Below are 21106 nucleotides of genomic sequence, written 5' to 3' on the forward strand. Positions count from 1 at the left end.
AAACCGCGCATGAACTCTGCTGTGGAACATCACAGGGTGGATTCCTCACTGTGCACATTGCCACGAGTCAGTGGCACGATCCATCCATTTATAAAGTACAAGCATCAGAAGCAGGCACATACATTTAAACCAGCCCTAAAACTAGTGTAAAAGTCCACACAAATACTTTTCAAGTAAGCACATAGACTGTAGCATTTTATAATCTACAGGTTTACTTGCATGCTCTGCCCAGACTCCACCCTCTTTACATGCTCCCCGGCAAAGTACACATCATCATTTCAAAGAGCGGGACTCTATAAATAGCACCCAAAAATGGGCATCAGAAAAGATCAGCGCTAAGCACAATTCTGTAACGAGCACATACCCTTTATAGAATAACACTTTGCCCCAATTCCCACACCTTAACTTTGGGCACCAGGCTTATTCCTGGTGTACATGCTGGCACCTAAGTTAGGAGAACTGACTCATTATTCAGTAACAATACATGCAACTTTTGGAATGCCCCTGATATGCCCCTCCCATGGCCACACCCCCTTTTGAGTTGCACACTATGGGATTTGGGCACCAAGCATTATAGAATAGCACGTAGCCAGATGAACAAACAAATCTCATTTGGTGTCGATTAACATGAATATTCGGTTGTTAGGGGGTCAATTATTGCTTGTTATCAGCTCATTAGCCTATTAAGTGGTGCATACTTCTCAGGAGCACACCCATATTTAGGCACCCAAATCTGGGTGCCATATGTAGAATTCAGGGAAAAGTGACTACTTTTGCACTGGCTGGCATTTTAAAGAGGTTATTTGCATACATATTTGACCACATCAAGAGCAAATGGGATGCCCATGTGGGATCCCTTAGAGGGTTAAGCCAAGGGAACCTGTCACCAGGAGTGGGATCCCTAGGATGGTAGACTTGGGGATGGGTCAGTAGAGTGGGCAGACCTGATGGGCTATGGCCCTTCTCTGCCGTCATCTTCTATGTTTCTATGTTACCAATGTGGGTGAAGTTTTTACCACTTAGAATATGAATCCACTTATAAAACACCCTCCACAAGTCAACCATTTTTAACTTCATAAATAAGTGTGAATTAACTGGTTAACTTTAACTTTCAATATTTTGCTATGACATATTAACCAAATATGTCAGAATATCCATTCGAAGATAAGCGAATACTTTGGGCCTGTTTTACAAAGCCGCGTTAGTGGCTACCGCAACGGCCCACGCTAAACGGCATCGTAAAAGAGGCCCTTTATCTAGTTAAGCTTAACCAGATAAAAAAAAAAAAACACTGCAAAATGACCCCATTACTTTTCTAGGAACAAAATGAAGGCAGCTTGCATACGAGTAATGCAGAGGACAGAAATGAGAAATGAAATGAGAAATGGAGAGTGAGACAGAGACGGGGATTACGAGAGGCAATGAGAGTCAGAAGTATTTATCTGAGACAGCTCATAGAGAACGGATTCTATCACACAAGAAACTGCTTTTCACGGTCTCATCTGATCAAACATTTCAGCTGGGTTTTTTTTTTTTCCTTGTCTCTTTGGAAATTGATTTTGTGCCACACTGCGATAACTTTAGAGAGACAAGCTAGACTACAAACTGTAACAGGTATTGGGGCTTTCTGAACTATAAGGGAATACTGATGTTTCAAAGACCTCTTCTTGTCACACTGTAGACTGGAATCTAATTCCCTGCTGGAGACTGGCAAACCTTTGCCTCCCATTAGAGGTAATAGAGACGAAGACTAGATAGAAACATAGAAATATGATGGCAGATAAAGGCCAAATGGCCCATCCAGTCTGCCCATCCACAGCATCCACTATCTTCTCCTAAGAGATACCATGTATCTTTAAAAAAGCATTGAACAAGTACTAAGGGGCTTATAATAAAAATTTTAAAAAGTCCAAAAAACGGCCTAAGTCGGTACTTGGACAATCAAAAAGACAGATCGTCCAAGTACTGATAATCAAAACTGGTTTTAGACCAGCTTAGGCCTTTTTACTTTCTCTGTACGCCCAGAGCGAAAAGGGGCATTTTTGGAGGAGTGGATAGGGTGGGTGGGATGTGAGCCCACTTAGACTTAGTCATCTGGCAGCCATAATTGAAAAAGATTAACAGGATGCCAGATGGAACTTATACATTTTGACTTAGACCAAGTCAAAACAGGTATAAGTTCCAAATCGGGCCCCTGAGATGATTGTGGCTGCTGCGATCAGCTCAGCGGCCCAGGCAACCCGTCCCCCTGCACCCGTAATAATTGCAGCAGAAGAAATGCCCAATCTCTCCTGCTGCCACCCACCATGACCCCCCCCAACATATCACGGCAGGAGAGATGCCCAATCTCTCCTGCCACCACCCTCCCCCCCCCCCCGAACCCCCCTGCACAATTGCGCTCTTCACTGGTAGGAGGAATGCCCAATCTCTCCTACTGGACACTCCCCTGAACCCCTGCCGGACAGCCCAGCCCACCCCCACCTCAACCCCACCCATACAGGTAGGCCATTAAAAAAAAAAACATCACATTTTGGGTGTTTATTTCGAGAATGGACATTTCCCTGCTACCTACTTTGTGCGCCTAGGGCCTTAGTTTGTATCATGTGACCCAATGTTGAAAAAGAAGAGAAACAGAAGAAATAAATGTCTGTAGAAATCAGAAACAGCAAAAAGCAGAGTTGGTCATCTTTAACCCCTTCTAAGTCTCCAAATTTTGAAAAACACGGACCCCCTGATCTGCATCATAATTGCATTAAAATGTTTCAAGGTCTGCAGCACCGGGTCACTGCCTAGGACAAGACATCAGCCCATACTATATTTAATTGAATTACAGAAGAATGAAATAGATTGATGAATTCTATGACAGTCTTTAGAGATTAATACAGTGCACTTGATTTGGTGCCTTAACTACCTGATGTTATAATCAATAGTACCTTTTAAGCATCTCATTTTTCATTTCTCAAATGATGTGTTCCTTTTATTATTCAAAAAATAAATGTTGTAAATATTCTGATAATTGTTAGAGCTGATGCATATTCTTAATCAATTAGTTTATAGAAAGAAGAGATCACATTTAACGTTCTTCACCCAGTATATATATAGAGAATATCAAAATAATCCATATACACAACACTGTGGATTATTATGGTGCTAACTGTAGAACATTCTAAAATAAACAAACAAAAAAAACATCATTAATGTTTCTTTTAAAGATTACTAAAATGCTGAAAGGCCTAAACTAGGGTTCTGAAATCCAATCTTCAAGGTCCACAACCCATTTTTTCTCTATGAAAGCCATCCTTACCCCAAATATATGGGAAATATTTGAACGTTTAGGTCAGGGGTCCTCAAATCCAGTCCTTGAGTTCCACAACCCAGCCTGGTTTTCCAGAATAAAATGTATGAAATCTATTTGCATGCAATGGAAGCAGTGAATCAAACAGATCTCATACATATTCACTGTGGAAATCCTGAAAACCAGGCTGGGTTGTGGACCTCAAGGACTGGATTTGAGGTCCCTTGACCTAAACGTTAAAATATTTCCCATATATTTGGGGTAAGGATGGCTCTCATAGAGAAACAATACATTGAATTACAGAGAGCTTCTTTCTTTATTGTTATCCTTGCAAATAAGCTTATATTGACTTATATAACATATTCCCCCATTTTTAAGGCATGTGGAGTAAATTCTATATATGGCACATACAGAATTGGTACTAAAAAGGGTTCAACAACTTCACTCTCGAAACAAGTTCGCCGTCCTCCTACAATTTGACCTTTCTGCTGCTTTCGACGTTGTTCACCATGATATAGCACAGTTACTTACCGTAACAGGTGTTATCCAGGGACAGCAGGCAGATATTCTTTACGCATGGGTGACGTCACCGACGGAGCCCTCGGTACGGACCTTTTTAACTAGAAAGTTCTAGTTGGCCGCACCGCGCATGCACGAGTGCCTTCCCGCCCGACGGAGGAGTGCGTGGTCCCCAGTTAGTATAAGCCAGCTAAGAAGCCAACCCGGGGAGGTGGGTGGGACGTAAGAATATCTGCCTGCTGTCCCTGGATAACACCTGTTACGGTAAGTAACTGTGCTTTATCCCAGGACAAGCAGGCAGCATATTCTTTACGCATGGGTGACCTCCAAGCTAACAGAGAGGGAGGGGGGATGGTTGGCCATTAGGAAAATAAATTTTGTAACACAGATTGGCCGAAGTGTTCATCCCGTCTGGAGAAGGCATCCAGACAGTAGTGAGTAGTGAATGTGTGAACTGAGGACCAAGTGGCCGCCTTGCAGATTTCCTCGATGGGCGTGGAATGGAGGAAAGCTACAGATGCAGCCATAGCTCTGACCCTGTGGGCCGTGACAGCACCTTCCAGTGAGAGACCGGCCCGAGCATAACAGAACGCAATACAGGCAGCAAGCCAATTGGAAAGCGTCCGTTTGGAGACGGGGCGACCTAGACGGTTAGGGTCGAAGGACAAAAAGAGCTGAGGAGAGGAGCGGTGAGCCCTGGTACGGTCAAGGTAGTATGCAAGGGCACGCTTACAATCCAGCGTGTGCAACGCCTGTTCCCCAGGATGAGAATGGGGTTTAGGGAAAAAGACGGGCAACACAATGGACTGGTTGAGGTGAAAAGCCGAGACCACCTTGGGAAGGAATTTAGGATGGGTACGCAGAACCACCTTGTCATGGTGAAAAACAGTGAATGGTGGATCGGCGACCAGTGCATGCAGCTCACTAACCCTCCTGGCAGAGGTGATAGCAATGAGGAAAAGCACCTTCCATGTAAGAAATTTGAGCGAAGTTGTGGCAAGAGGCTCAAACGGCGGTTTCATGAGCGCTGACAAAACCACATTCAGGTCCCAGACGACAGGAGGAGGCTTCAGAGGTGGTTTGATATTGAAGAGGCCTCTCATGAACCGGGTAACCAGAGGGTGAGCCGTGAGAGGTTTTCCGAGGATAGGCTCATGAAACGCAGTGATGGCACTGAGGTGGACTCTGATTGAGGTAGACTTGAGGCCAGCATCGGACAGAGAGAGCAGATAGTCCAGTACAGTTTCCACCGCCAATGAGGTGGGATTGTGATGATGCAGGAGACACCAAGAGGAGAACCTGGTCCACTTCTGATGGTAACATTGGAGGGTGGCCGGTTTCCTGGAGGCATCCAAGATGAGACGGACAGGCTGAGATAGATTCTCTGGAGAGGTCAGCCCGAGAGAAACCAAGCTGTCAGGTGGAGCGAGGACAGATTGGGATGTAGTAGCGACTGATGCTGCTGCGTAAGCAGAGTAGGAAACACAGGAAGAAGAATGGGCTCCCTGGAGCTGAGCTGGAGCAGGAGGGAGAACCAGTGTTGGCGAGGCCACCGAGGAGCGATGAGAATCATGGTAGCCCCGTCCCTGCGGAGTTTGGATAAGGTCCGCAACATCAGGGGAAGTGGAGGGAAGGCATACAGGAACCGATCTCTCCAGTCGAGCAGGAAGGCATCCGGGGCTAGGCGATGAGGAGAGAAGAGTCTGGAACAGAACTGGGGCAGCTGATGGTTGTGAGGCGCTGCAAAGAGGTCCACCTGTGGGGTGCCCCAGCGAGCAAAGATGGAGTGGAGTGTTGAAGGGTCCAGCCTCCACTCGTGAGGTTGAAGGACGCGGCTGAGATTGTCGGCCAGGGAGTTCTGTTCGCCCTGGATATAGATAGCCTTGAGGAAGAGATTGCGGGCTGTGGCCCAGGTCCAGATGCGTAGAGCTTCTAGACAAAGGGGGCGAGATCCGGTGCCGCCTTGTTTGTTGATGTAGTACATGGCGACTTGATTGTCTGTGCACAGGAGAAGAACCTGGGGACAGAGAAGATGCTGGAAAGCCTTGAGGGCGTAGAACATGGCTCTGAGTTCCAGGAAATTGATGTGATGTTGACGCTCCTGTGGGGTCCAGAGTCCCTGGGTGCGTAGATCTCCTAGGTGGGTTCCCCATGCATAGGGGGAGGCATCCGTGGTGATGACCATGGAGTGAGGGGGTAGATGAAAAAGCAGACCCCTGGAAAGATTTGAGGAGTTCAACCACCATTGGAGAGATTGCTGAAGAGATGATGTCACAGAGATGGGATGAGAAAGAAGATCCGTCGTCTGTGACCATTGGTTGGCTAGCGTCCATTGAGGTGTCCTGAGGTGGAGTCGCGCCAGAGGAAGTACATGGACCGTCGAGGCCATGTGGCCGAGGAGGACCATCATCTGTCGGGCCGGAATGGATTGATGAAGGAGTACCTGACGACAGAGGTGGAGCAGTGTCCGTTGACGGTCGGAGGGGAGAAACGCCCTCATTAGTGTGGTGTCGAGAACTGCTCCAATGAATTGAAGTCGCTGTGTGGGAAGCAGATGCAACTTGGGGTAGTTGATCTCGAAACCCAGGAGATGGAGGAGAGAGATGGTGTGATGAGTGGCTTGTAGCACAAGTGGAGACGTAGGTGCTTTCACCAACCAATCGTCCAAGTAGGGGAACACCTGGAGGTTGTGAGACCTGAGGAAGGCCGCCACCACAATAAGGCACTTGGTGAACACCCTGGGTGATGAAGCGAGGCCAAAAGGTAGTACTTTGTACTGATAGTGGCGGTGCTGTACCTGGAACCGCAGGTAGCGACGTGAAGTCGGATTGATTGGGATGTGAGTGTAGGCCTCTTTGAGGTCCAGGGAACATAGCCAGTCGTGTTGAGAAAGAAGAGGGTAAAGCGTGGCAAGGGAGAGCATTCTGAATTTCTCCTTGACGAGATACTTGTTGAGGTTCCTGAGATCGAGAATGGGGCGGAGGTCTCCTGTCTTCTTGGGAACCAGGAAGTAGCGGGAGTAGAATCCCTGACCCCTTTGTTCCGGAGGCACTTCTTCGATGGCATTGAGAAGAAGGAGGGATTGGACCTCCCTCAGGAGGAGGGGGGTTTGGGAGGAGTGAGAAGCAGACTCTACGGGAGGGTTGTCCGGTGGAAGAGTCTGGAAGTGGAGAGAGTAGCCGTGGCGGATGATGTTGAGGACCCACTGGTCCGATGTAATGACCTCCCAACGGCTGAAGAAGATGAGGAGACGGCCTCCGATTGGTTGCGGAAGAGGCAATGAAGGTGGAAGGCTGGCTATGCCCTGGAGAGAAGAGTCAAAAGGGCTGAGAAGGCTTAGCAGGAGGAAGAGGCTTGTTGGGTTGATTGGACTGAGAACGAGCCTGTGCCTGGTGTTGGTGCTGCCGGGGCCGCCGAGGTTGTTGGGAAGGCGGATTGAGTGGCCTGGCTGAGAACCTGCGCTGATATGAGGATTGAGGCCTGTAAGGTCGTGCAGGCGGAGCCTTCTTTTTTGGTTTAATCAGGGTGTCCCACCTGGTTTCATGCACAGAGAGTTTCTGGGTGGTGGAATCCAGGGACTCTCCAAACAGTTCATCCCCAAGACAGGGGGCGTTGGCCAGACAATCCTGGTGGTTAATGTCCAAATCTGAGACTCTCAGCCAGGCCAGGCGGCGCATGGCTACAGCCATGGCAGAGGCACGGGAGGTGAGCTCGAAGGAATCATATATCGAGCGGACCATAAACTTTCTCAATTGAAGGAGACCAGAGATCTGTTGTTGAAAAAGTGGAACCTTCCTCTCCGGGAGATACTTTTGGAGGGCGGACAGCTGTTGAACCAAGTGTTTCATGTAAAATGAAAAATGGAAGGAATAATTGTTCGCCCTGTTGGCCAGCATGGCATTCTGATAGAGCCTCTTGCCAAACTTGTCCATGGTTTTGCCCTCTCTGCCAGGAGGGGTGGAGGCATAGACACTGGAGCCCTGAGTCTTCTTCAAGGTGGATTCAACAAGGAGAGACTCATGGGGCAGTTGTGACTTATCGAACCCTGGAATTGGGATAACTCTATAGAGGTTATCTAACTTACGGGGGGCCCCAGGCACTGTAAGGGGGTTCTCCCAATTTTTGTAGAAGGTCTCCCGTAGGATGTCGTGTACGGGTAGTTTAAGAAACTCCTTGGGAGGTTGCTCAAAATCCAGAGCCTCCAGAAAGACTTGGGATTTTTTTGAGTCTGACTCCAGAGGGAGAGATAGAGCTGCTGACATCTCCCTGAGGAACTTTGAGAAGGAGGATTGCTCAGGTTTGGAGGTGGTGTCGGGGGCTGAGGGATCCTCATCGGAGGAGGAGAGATCCTCCTCGGTACCGGGAGGGGACTCTTCCCACAAGTCTGGGTCCCGGACCTCTGGGTGCGCATGCCGCGACACCGGGGTGGAAGGTTCGGTATGGTGAGTCTTGGACAAAGATTTTCCAGAGCGCACCGAAACGGTACCGGGAGAAGAGGACCGGCGTCGGTCCCGGTCCCGGGAAGAATGGTGCCCCGGTCGGTCCCGAGGTGGATCCGTAGTGGTATGGGAGTGAACCACAGGATGGGCATGAAGTTGCTGAGCCGAAAGAATCGGCATGGAGGTATTAATAGGTACCGATGGGGTGCATACCGGTGGCTCGGTACGGGGCTCGGGCCGGTCTGGTACCGAAAGGAGCGGTGCCAGGATAGTAGGCAACAGGTGCTGGAGTTGATGCTGCAGCTGCGCCTGTAGTTGAGATTGGAGGATGGCCGCAATGCGGTCATCCAGGGGTGGCACCGGAACCGCTTTCTTTTGCTTCGGTTCCTTAGGTGCCGCTCCACGCCCCGGTGATGAGGAGGCCGATGACGAGGCACTCACCGAAATCGGGGCGGAGCGTTTTCGGGGTCGACGCGAAGCCGGCAAGGTCGGTGCCGCCACTGTGGCTGGTGGACGCTCGAGGGAAGAGGGAGGCTTCTTAGCCGGCTTACCTGGCGCCAGCGGCGCCGATGTCGGGTCGGGCGGTGTCGAAGTAGGCGGTGTCGATTTTGATGGTACCGCTGTCGATGCCGAGGAGTCCATCGTCGACCCGGTGCCGAACAAAAGGTTTTGCTGGATTTGACGATTCTTGAGTGTTCGCTTTTTAAGAGTGGCACAGCGGGTGCAGGAGTCCGCCCGATGCTCCGGACCCAAACACTGCAAACACCAATTGTGTGGGTCAGTGAGGGAGATCGGGCGTGCACACCGCTGGCACTTCTTAAAACCGGCTTGAGGGGGCATGAAGGGAAAAACAGCCTCCGCAAAATCGAATCCCGAGGCCTGTATAATGGCAACAGGCCCCGCCGGGGCAAAGTCGAAAAAAGGGGAAAAAATGAAGTTGTTTTTTTTTTTTTTTGATAATTCAAAGAAAAGTAACCCGAAGGTAAAAAGAAAAGAAAATGGGAAAAAATTTCGCGAGCGGGAAGGCAAAAAAGTGAGTTTAACGGCCGTTGAAAAACACACGCGTCTTCTTCGCTCCGCGGAAACGAAGAAACTGGGGACCACGCACTCCTCCGTCGGGCGGGAAGGCACTCGCGCACGCGCGGTGCGGCCAACTAGAACTTTCTAGTTAAAAAGGTCCGTACCGAGGGCTCCGTCGGTGACGTCACCCATGCGTAAAGAATATGCTGCCTGCTTGTCCTGGGATAATCTTGTTTACTAACTCTCTGAGATAGGTATCAACTCCACAGTCCTAGGTTGGTTCTCTAAATTCCTCCGCTCTCGTTCTTACATTGTTAACATGAATGGCACCTCATCCTCCCCCTGGAAACCGAATTGTGGAGTCCTGCAAGGCTCTCCACTATCCCCTATCCTTTTCAACATCTATATGTCCTCCCTAAAACTCCTCCACCTATCTCCCCTTGAAACAATTTACACTTATGCAGACGACATCCTCGTCCTCCTCGAGACCGATTCGAACCTCACCGACCTGTCTCAGAACATATCCTCTTGTATAATGAACCTACAATCCTGGGCCCACACTGTGCAAATGAAATTGAATGATTCCAAAACAAGACTTCTTTGGCTCGGTCCAAAACTAGATCACCTACCAACCTCCATCCCACTACCCTCTGGCTCCTCTCTGCAGCTTGAGTTCTCGAGCAAGGTCTTGGGCATCATCATTGATTCCACATTGTCCTTCAATGACCATCTCCAATCCTTGATTAAAAAAATGCTTTTTCAGCCTTCACATGCTGAGGAAAGTTAGATCCTGCTTCCATCAAAAGCATTTTACCCTCCTTGTCCAATCCATCATCCTCTCCAGATTGGACTATTGCAACTCTATCTACTTAAGCCTAACTAAGAAATACCTCCACAGACTCCAACAGATTCAGAATGCCGCGGCCAAGCTCATCTTCGCTAAAAGTAAATTTGACCATGTCTCCCCCGCTCCTGGCCATGCTCCACTGGCTTCCGATAATCGCCAGGGTCCACTATAAATGCGCCTGTTTAACTTTCAAAGTCCTATATGGTATCCTCCCTCCCTTTATCCCTCTTTCTTGGAATTCCTCAAACCCTATACCACCAGATCCTCCCACAAATTAAAACTATCCTTCCCCTCGCTAAAAGGCATTTCCCACACAGGAAAGCTAGGGACCTCCCTCCACTTCAAAATCACTGAGCTCTGGAACAACCTTACCTCCCCTCTTCGGAACTTGAGCTCTCTCTAAGTTTTCCGCAAACAACTGAAAACCTGACTTTTCTCAAAAAACGTAAGTCTCCCTCCAACTTAGGAATCAAGGAAACTCTTATATCTTGGCATCCCAAGTCCTCTAAATTTTCTTCACACTTCTACCTCTAACCCTCTGTTGTAGTTCCTTCCTATTTCTCCTACTGTAAACTGCGTCGAGCTCTACGAACGTGGAGATGATGCGGTATACAAACCTAAGGATTAGATTAGATTATTCTATAATAAAACCAAAACCAAAACAAAAAAAGGAACCAAACATATAAAATACCTTTGAACAAAGAAGGTGCTCAGATCCAATAGATGGAAAGAAAATTTCCAAACCAGGGACAAACCCCTGTAGGGACTTTCACAGAGTCTATCTCTGCACCATCCTCAAGAGGTAGAAAGGCAATTTAATATTTGTTCATTACATCATTGTGTCATTTGTAGTATCCTTGTAAATATCCAATGTTATAAAAAAACTGTGTTCTTCTAAATAATAAACTTATGTGCAAAAGGCCACTTAACTTAGGGTGATTAGGAAGAAGTCTCAATACAGCGTATGCTGGCGGGTTCTAATGCGTTTCGCCGATAGGCTTCTTCAGAGAACCCCCTCACGCTGGTTGTAACTTCAAATTCAATTCCTGGAAGTAAGCAATCATGGGTGAAGAGTGAGGAAGGAATTGAATTTGAAGTTACAATCAGCGCGAGGGGGTTCTCTGAAGAAGCCTATCGGCGAAACGCGTTAGAACCCGCCAGCATACGCTGTTTTGAGACTTCTTCCTAATCACCCTAAGTCAGGGATCTCAAAGTCCCTCCTTGAGGGCCGCAATCCAGTCGGGTTTTCAGGATTTCCCCAATGAATATGCATTGATAGCAGTGCATGCACATAGATCTCATGCATATTCATTGGGGAAATCCTGAAAATCCGACTAGATTGCGGCCCTCAAGGAGGGACTTTGAGACCCCTGCCCTAAGTTAAGTGGCCTTTTGCACATAAGTTTATTATTTAGAAGAACACAGGTTTTTTTAATAACATTGGATATTTACAAGGATACTACAAATGACACAATGATGTAATGAACAAATATTAAATTGCCTTTCTACCTCTTGAGGATGGTGCAATGATAGACTCTGTGAAAGTCCCTACAGGGTTTGTCCCCGGTTCGGAGATTTTCTTTCCATCTATTGGATCTGAGCACCTTTTTGATTCAAAGGTATTTTTTGTTTGGTTCCCTTTTTGTTTTGTTTTTGGTTCTGACCACTTTCGGGACATTTTGTTTGAATTATTACCCAGTTGTTATATTGGTTATTCTATAATAAACCATGCTTAAAGTTAGGCGCTGTTTATAGAATAGTGCTTATTTTTGGGAACCATATTTTGGCCCTCTTTTACAAAGGCGCGCTAAGCGTTTTAGTGCACTAACTGCTAACACATCCATAGGATAACATGCACAGGTTAGCGTTTAGCGCGCGCTAATATTTAGCACATGCTAAAAAGCTTAGCGCACCTTTGTAAAATAGGGGGTTAAGTTTAGATATAGCAATTGCACCATGGAAAATATGGTGCACATTCTATACCTATATCACATAAGAAGTGGGAGATATTATCTAAATTAGCTGGATGGAGAATTCAATAAATATCTAAAATCTCAGCTTTATTCATTTTCTTAAAAATTTTTCTTTTTTCTTTCATACATTCATAAAGTGCTTCATCAATGTGAACATTATTGCGTGAGTGACAATTACCAGTGGTTATTCAAGAAACTTCATATTTTTCTTTGTCGTGTTATCAATCTTCTATTTATGAACTAGTGCATAAAGTGCTGTAGTGCTGTATTTTAAACTCCAGGGTTACTTCTACCCCCCAACTCGAGTTTCGAGAATATCTTCATCAGGAGGGGTACTGTTAGTCGGCTCTTTCTCATGAGGAGGACGAGCACTTTATGCACTAGTTCACTTTTAATCAGTGGTTATAAACAAGATTCAATGTAAAGAGAGACTATAAACGAATGTTATAGCCTATTGTGATAGAAGATTGATAACACGACAAAGAAAAATATGAAGTTTCTTGAATAACCACTGGTAATTGTCACTCACGCAATAATGTTCACATTGATGAAGCACTTTATGAATGTATGAAAGAAAAAAGAAAAATTTTTAAGAAAATGAATAAAGCTGAGATTGCACATTCTATACCTAAATTTAGGTGTGGATGCCTTTATTCTATAACTACATACATAATTAAAAGTATGCTCCAAGCTGCCTAATGCCCCACCCATTTCATCATCCCTTTTTTTATTCATGCGCACAATAGAGGCACAGAGCCCGCATCTAAATTTAGCATGTAATTTATAATTCATTCTAATTAGTGCTAATAATTGCTTGTTGAAACGTCAATTATTGGTGCAAAATAGCATGTTATTCGATTAAATTGCACATGCAAATTGGGCATCTGCCCAAATTTGCATGGGCAGTTATCAGTGCTTTTTATAGAATTAGAGGGGAGTTGAGGGGCACCTCTGTTTAGGCATCACAATGGTGCATGCTTATTGCCAATACTATGATGGCATTTAGGGTGAGCCTAAACCAAGGGCGGGGATCAAAGGCTGCATTCCAGTCGGGTTTTCAGGATTTCCCCAATGGAATGAAGATCTCCTGCCTATTCGTTGGGGGAAATCTTGAAAAACCAACTGGATTGCGGCCTTCATTCCCCATCCCAAGCCTAAACCATTACAAAATACTAGCAAAGCATCACTTATGTGCCAAAATTTAGATGTGCCTTCTTATGACAGACCAATGGCTAGTGTAAGATGGCAACCCTAAGTATGCCATGCAATGCATACAACTGATAGTATTGTATAATATGTGTGCCTTATTTGTCAACATGACCATGCCTTGTCCATTCTCCACCCACATGTATGCTACATACTTTCTAGAATAGGACCTAACATTTATATGTGTAAATAACAATTGCTGTCACCACTGCCTCACCTAAGTTCTAGCATTATCACACCTAGTCATAGTAGGTACCAAGTTTTAGAGGGAGTGGGATGGTCTTTTGGAATGACTGTACAAGTTCTCTCTGTGCTATGAGGATTTCTTCCCTGGCCTGCTTAGGTATTTGCACTTTCTTTTTGTTTTAAAATTTTTTATTCGATTTTTAAACTATAGTTGTGCACAATAATTAATACACTAACATGGAATATTAAAATTAAAGCACATTAAACTTACAAGAATTCATTAAAAAATAATAAATTATTTCCCCCCACCGTTCCACCTATTAATCAATCAATAAATACCTATAAGAACAATCTAAACATACCCTCTAAACCAATTCCAAAATGTACCCCCTTCCCCCCTCTCCCGCCCTGGATGTGTATGTGAGGGACATCTAAAGAGGTCAGTCCTTACAGTATTTAGTTAATGGTTCCCAAACGTCCATAAATTTCTTGTAACTTCCCTGCTGAATGGTCAGGAACCGCTCCATTTAAAAAATATAACAGAGGGACTCCCACCAGAATGTGTAATTTAATCTATCCCAATTTTTCCATTTTTTTTAAATTTATTTATTTATAAAATTTTACAATATTACCAAGCATATAAATCTTGTACAGTAAAGTGAGATCAAACAACAAACTGAACTAAATTCCAAAATTAAAATATACCACAATCATAATTCAGTTGAAAATAAAAATAGATAAATAAGGTAATAATGATCTAGCTGATCACACACTAGTCCTCCATATATTGGATCCAAGATTTAAAGAGTAGGACAAATATAAATCAAATTAATTAAAAGAAAATCCATGTCTTATTTTCCATTTTTTTAAAATAAGCTGCATGGCAACACCTGTCATTATAAAAAGAAGTTTGTTATTTCTCGCAGATAGTTGACTCTTTGCTGTCATAACTGTACTAAATAAAATGGTATCGTATACTATCTTTAAAAAGGAACTACTAGGAAGGAAATTTATTTTGCAGCCAGTAGACTAAAAATAGAACCTTGATAGTTTCACAATCCAATTGCAGAACTGCAGGGTTAAAGGGAGGCAAGGTTTCTCTGGCTTATTCATACAACACTAAGCAAAGTTAATTATCCGCAGGTAAACACAGCACCCTAGTGAAAATGTGTTTCCTCTTTCTCCTAGGACAAGCAGGATGAGTCAGCCACATATGGGTGTTGTCCCAACAGCTCCCAATTTGCGGATAAGCTCTCCAATAGCTCAGAGAGATTTTTTTTTTTTTTCTCTTTGAGCACGTGCAGTGCCCGGGCTCCACTGGGCATGCCTGAGCCCTACCCATTTCCCCCTGCTTCCCCCTAATCCCCAGTCTTTAGTTTCCGCCCGTTCCCATCGGTCGGATTTTCTACAGCTCTCCATTACAACTTTTCTACTCATCACCTTGAAGATGCCTGAATCATCTAAAGAAATGATCCTCATGAATTGTGCGCCCACTGATTGGATCCGGCGCAAGAAGTTTCCATGTTGCTTGCATTGTGTGGCTGACTATCCTGCTGTCCACGGAGAACCTACGTTACAGGTAAGTAACTACACTTTACTGCCCGGTTTTCCACAGCAACCTGAGGGTGCCTGCCTGCTAGTTTATTCAACAAAGACGACAGCAGCAGGCTCTAGTTTGGAATGGTTCAAGACTGTTATCACTCGCAGTAGCACCAGCTGTAGAATAAGCAAACAAGCTGAAAAGGTTTCAATAAAGCAAATGCTGGTTTCCAAGAACAGATATGCAAAGAAAGAAAGAAAGAAAAAAAAAAGATAATGTTCTTTGAGAAAGTTAATCTCTAGGAACAATAGGTCTGTTATAGAAAGATAAGTGCTAAATATACATCAGATAGTCATAGTTCCAAAATAATGTTTATCTCACTTTATCACTCATTTTTAATCCCCCTCCACAGACAATTAGCATGGAGGCCAACATATGAAAGTGTGGTAACGCTCTGGCATTCATTTACATTTGTTGAAAGTGCTCTTATATACATTAATAGTGCCTACAACGTGAATAAGCTCATGAGAGAGGTTTAATACAAAATCTACGCCAATTAGGTACACAATGAGTTTTCAGTAGCTTTCTTTAAAATTATTTGTAGGTCTGTTGATGTGATCCCAAGTAATGCAGGCGATACAGGCGTGAACAGCAGTTGATGTAGTTGCAGAGTTGGACTTTGTTCTCTCATCCCTTTTCCTTTTTCACTTGCATTCATTTGTTGGCCAAGCTTTACATAGTTGAGTGACAGAGTTGCCTCAGTTTGATTGACGGCATTCTCTGAAATGTTTGCATATCAAAAGGCTATAGTATAATATACATTAAAATAAGCAAACCTGACTCCAAATCTGTTAAGGCAAAGTAACTATTGGCATACTTGGTGAGGATATACTTTAAATTTCTGTGGTGACATTAGCATTATAGTAATACATTTTAATGTTATTAATTCCTCCAGGGACGGGTAAAAATCTACTGTACCTGAATGTAACTCAATTTGAACTACTGTGAAAGGCTTGATTTAAATCCCAATACTCCAGCAGAAGAAAGAAGGTGCCCCTTTCCAAGTCATTGGTGAGGCCCCACTTGGAATGTTGTGTTCAGTTTTGGAGGCTATATCTAGCTAATGATATAAGAAGACTTGATGTGGGCCAGAAGAAGACAACATAAATGGTAGGGGGTTTATACCAAAATATGTATGAGAAAAGACTGAATGACCTGACTATGTATACTCAAGAGGAGAGGAGGGACAGGCAGGGCAGGATTAATTCGTTGAGGGCCCCTATGTACAAAAGTCCACTGGACCCCTGTCTCCTACCCCACCCAAACCCTCCCCCTGCCCTGAACCCATTTATTTACCCATTTTCTTATTTACTACTTTATTTTCACTTTATTTCTTCTATTTTAAAATTCAAAACAAACAACAAAGATTACCATACCAGTGCCAGTGTACAGTTTTTCTTCTATGCAACCTCCAAACATCTCTGAACAAGAGGAAGAGATCTTCAGCTGGCAGAGCTTTGGGAAGCCCACCAATTTATATTTTGCATTTTGGTAGAAGGCAAGGGGCATGGCAGGAAGAAAATTTAGTACCCGCCATTTTATTGGACTAATATATTTCTCAATTAGCTTTCAGAGGTTAAAATATTTTTCTTCAGGTCAGTAAACTATACTGCTGTTATAGTATCCCTGTCCTGACCGGAGGAGTCTCTGAATTAGTATAAAAAAAAAGTGTTAAAATTAGTCCAATAAACAGGATCACCTTATTTCCATTTTATATTAATAAACAATTATACTTTATCCTAAAGCAAAAACAAATAAATAAATAAAACAAATAAAAAAATTTTTTTCTACCTTTGTTGTCTGGTTTCTGTTTTCCTCATCTTCTCATCATTCTCTTCCTTCTATCCACTGTCTGCCCTCTCTCTGCCTCTTCCATATGGCATTTACTCTCTTTCTATGCCCAGAAACTGTCTGCCTCTCCCTTCCATCTCTCCCTCTTCCACCATTGTGTGGCATCCATTTACTTCTCTACACACCCCTTCCTCATGGTGTGGCATCTTTCTTCATCCCTTCCATTTCTCCCTCACAGCAGATTTTAGCATCTCTCTCTCTCTCCTTCTTTCCTCCCCTCAGATCTGGTATCTCTCTCCTTCCTCCTCCTAGGTCTGCTATCCGTCTCCTCCCCTTCCCCCCTGTTCTGGCATCTCTCCCTCCAATCCCTTCCTCCTGGTCTTCCTTCTTAATTTATTTTCTGCCTCTGAGGACTGAATAGTAAGAGAGAATTTAGACAATTTCCCTCTTTCATTGTGTTTACCTATAGCTTGACACCTCTTTCCCTCGCCCCTTCCAGTATCTAACTCAGTCTCCTTTCCCCAATCCAGCATGTGCCCTTTTTTCTTTCTCCTCCCAACTGCCTTCTAACGTCTTCCCCCTCCCCCACAATTCCATTCCCCACACTTCCATTCAGCGCATGTCCCCCCTCTCTCCCACACTTCCATCTACTGTTCACCCTCTGTCTTGACCCTTCCATCCACTGTTTTCTCTGCCCCTTCCATCCAGTGTCCGCCCTCTCTCTCTCTTCCATATGGCATCTTCTGTCTTTCTATGTCCTTTCAATAAACTGTCTGTCCTTTGCCTCTTCTCTCCTTTGTACATGTTTCATTTCAGCTTCATCCCCTCTCCATTTTTCTATCTCCACCCCTTCCCCTATGCTCTGGCATCTCTCTCTTCTCCTTTCCTTCCTACTCAACCCCATGGCCTGGCATCACTCTCCTTTCCTTCTCTTCTATCTCCCCCCTCCCCCTCCCCCTCCATGCTCTGGCAACTCCTCTCCTTCCTTTCCCTCTGGTCTGGTGTCTGTCTCCTTAATTTCCCTTCCCTCCCCCCATGCTCTAGCATCTTTCTGCTCTCCTCCTCTTCTATCTCTTCCACCCCCTCCATTATCTGACATTTTCTCTCCTTCCTTGCTCCTGGTCTGGCATATGTCTCCTTCCCTTCTCTCTTCCTCCATGGTCTGGTATCTCTTTTCCATTCCCTCCCTCCCATGGTCTTGGCATCTCTCTTTCTTCTCCACTTCCTTCCCTGGTCTTCTTTCTCCCTCCTTCCCTCTATCTCCCCAATTGGGTGCATAAGCATTTATATCACCTCCCCCTCCCCCACAAATCTGTCATAGTCCTTGCACTACACAATTAATTGCTTCAAAGGTAATCTCAGACAGAAACACAAGGCCAGTCCTTATCAAAGCACAAGTCTTGCAACAGGAAAAGCTGGCAGAATCATTTCTGCACAGCGCATTCCTTGGTCCAATGTTGCACAAGGCATTCAGCGCTAGGCATCTCCCAGAGGTCCGCAAGCAACTTGAGGGAAGCCCATGGCATTTACTGTGCTTCTGCCACTTCCGTGTTTGACAACCAGGCTGGAGGTATAGGTTGGCATCACCCCACATGTTATAAGGTTCGGTTTGGGCCTCTCGGACCAGTGGCCAAGGGAAGTGTCACTTGCCCTGCCTACTGGAGAAGCCCAGTGAAGGAACGGGATGCAGCCACTCACCTTCTCCAGCTCTGTGGAGCAAAGAGTCAGGGGGTGCTGGAACAGGAGAGGGTGACAGAAAAGTTGGTGGGGAGAGCGGCACTCACCCATTTATGTTCGGTGGCGCTCTTCTCAGGGGTGGACATGAGCGGAAACTCCATGGGGAGGGAAGGCGACGGCTCGGAGTGGGGCTGCCTTGTTATGCCCTTGCTCTGGCTCCTTCTTCTGTCCGGAAACTGCCACTGTAGCCGTGCGAGGGAGATATGCGGGACGCGTCTGTTGCTACAGCTTCTGCCAGCTACCAAGAGTCTCGCGCTCCAGGGCCAGAGTTTACCAGGTGCATCATTCTTGTTTAAATAAAGTGGCTCTGCAAAATCTAAATCAGTGGTCTCAAACTTGCGGCCCGGGGGCCACATGCGGCCCGCCAAGTACTATTTTGAGGCCCTCAGTATGTTTATCATAATCACAAAAGTAAAATGAAACAGTTTCTTGATCATATGTCTCTTTAGCTATAAGTTACAATATTATTATTAACCTTTTCCTATCGTGTGTCCCGGATGACGGGACATTCCAAAAATGTCGTTGCCATCGTATGTCCCTTACTAATAAAGAGCCAGGAACACAAAATATTTGAATTTACAGACTTATGACTTATTTGCATTATGTTTACAATAGCCGTAAATGGTAACGGTGAATAATACAACACTTTGCTAAAATAATTACGATTGGAACCAGCGTAACGTAAAATGTATTACGATAGGAAAAGGTTAAGACAGCCAAAAGGAAAGATTTATAAACTATGGAGTTTTACTTCATGCAAAATTGTCATTTTTTAAAAGAAAAACTTAATTTTAAAGAACAAAAATGGATTTATAATTTAAATTGTGTGAAACCTTGGGGTTTGAATTCAGAAATAGAGTGGATGACGTTAGTATGATGGGTTTGTTTTTGGTTGGCTAGGGGAGGGAAAAATGAGCATTATGTCATCATCACATGATATGTCTGAAAGAATATAAATTGAGAGAACGCAGCAGCCATGTTCCCTAGCTGACTGAACAATTTAGCGCGGGGAGCATGAGCTGTGTGGCATAAGGTATTTATTTATTTATCTATTTATACTTGTTAAGTTTTTATAAAATGCTATTGAGTTATTTAAAAGTGTATTTAAAAGTATATTTATTGCTTCTTATAATACTTGAATTGCTGTTTGCACTTTATAGGGGGACTTTCCTTGATAAAGCCTGATTAGGGCGAAACATAGTTTCTATGTCGGAGTGCTGTCCCCACCCGCGTAGACTGAGATGAGTATGACTATTTATACTACATGAGTAAATAAAGAAAATTGCACTATCAATCTCAGCGTGTCACTCGTCTGTATGGAAGAAAGTTTGTTTTCATGCAGCCGACACTAATGAGGTTTATAAACTTTAGAAAGTATCCATGAAGATACACCTTTAGAGATCATATATACTAATAATATTTATTGAAACACTGGGTCTCTTGACATACTATTTGGAGTTATTTGGCCTGTATTTTTTAAATAAGACATTAACTATTTTTTTCCTGGGGCCCTCCAAGTACCTACAAATCCGAAATGTGGCCCTGCAAAGGGTTTGAGTTTGAGACCCCTGGTCTAAATGCAGAACTTGACTGGATCTCTCTCATCTAAGGAGGACTGAAGGGGAAGGAAATGGAAAGTTGAACCGCCATGGACTACCGGCTGCATGTTTGAAGTGTGATGAAGCAGTCAGCTGGTAGTTTGCGCCGGGTATTTAATGTTTGGGATGAACGCCACCGCCATCTTGATATTGGAAAAGTGGTCTGACAAGATGGTGCAGGATAAAATAGGTATGTGACAACCATTGGTTTTACACTAGTATACCTGGAAATTTTAGGCTAGATGGAAAATTTTAGGCTAGTAATTAAATTTATATTTGGTTTGTTAGAGGGATTATGCCTTGAAAAAGCCTGTGACGAAATATGTTGACTGAGTAATCCCTGCCTGTGTGATCACAAAGATTAAATAAAGCTAAGTAAAAGTTCAAAAATGTATAGCTTTAAAATATTTAATTTATTTATGGTATTAAATATAGAAGTCATATATACTGTAAAGGAAATAACCGCTGATAAAAAGACATGTCAAGCTTAAGGCTATGAATTGCTTGAGACTGGAATGGTGTCGCTGAGGTTCTACTGTGAGCAGAAGTGCTTGTGGTGATTGGTATGTGGTATTAAGTTTGTATACACACATCTAAGGAGATATGTCCATATTTTTTGCTCCATAAGATGCACTTTCCCCCCCCCCAAAAGTGGGTTGAAATGTCTATGCATATATATGGTGTCTTATGTGCATCTTATATGTATGTGTGTCTTATGGCAAATATTACCTTTTTAATCCTGGAGGTCCAGCGGTGTTATCGACAGGAGCGAGCTTTCCGTGCTCCTGCCTGGGCCCATGCCACTCCATGAATGGCTGCCGAACTGATGGCAGCCATTCAGGGAGCAGCGCAGGCCCAGGCAGGAGCACGGAAAGCTCGCTCCTGCCGATACACC

Source organism: Geotrypetes seraphini, chromosome 2 (assembly GCF_902459505.1).
Source record: "Geotrypetes seraphini chromosome 2, aGeoSer1.1, whole genome shotgun sequence".
Taxonomy (NCBI): Eukaryota; Metazoa; Chordata; class Amphibia; order Gymnophiona; family Dermophiidae; genus Geotrypetes; species Geotrypetes seraphini.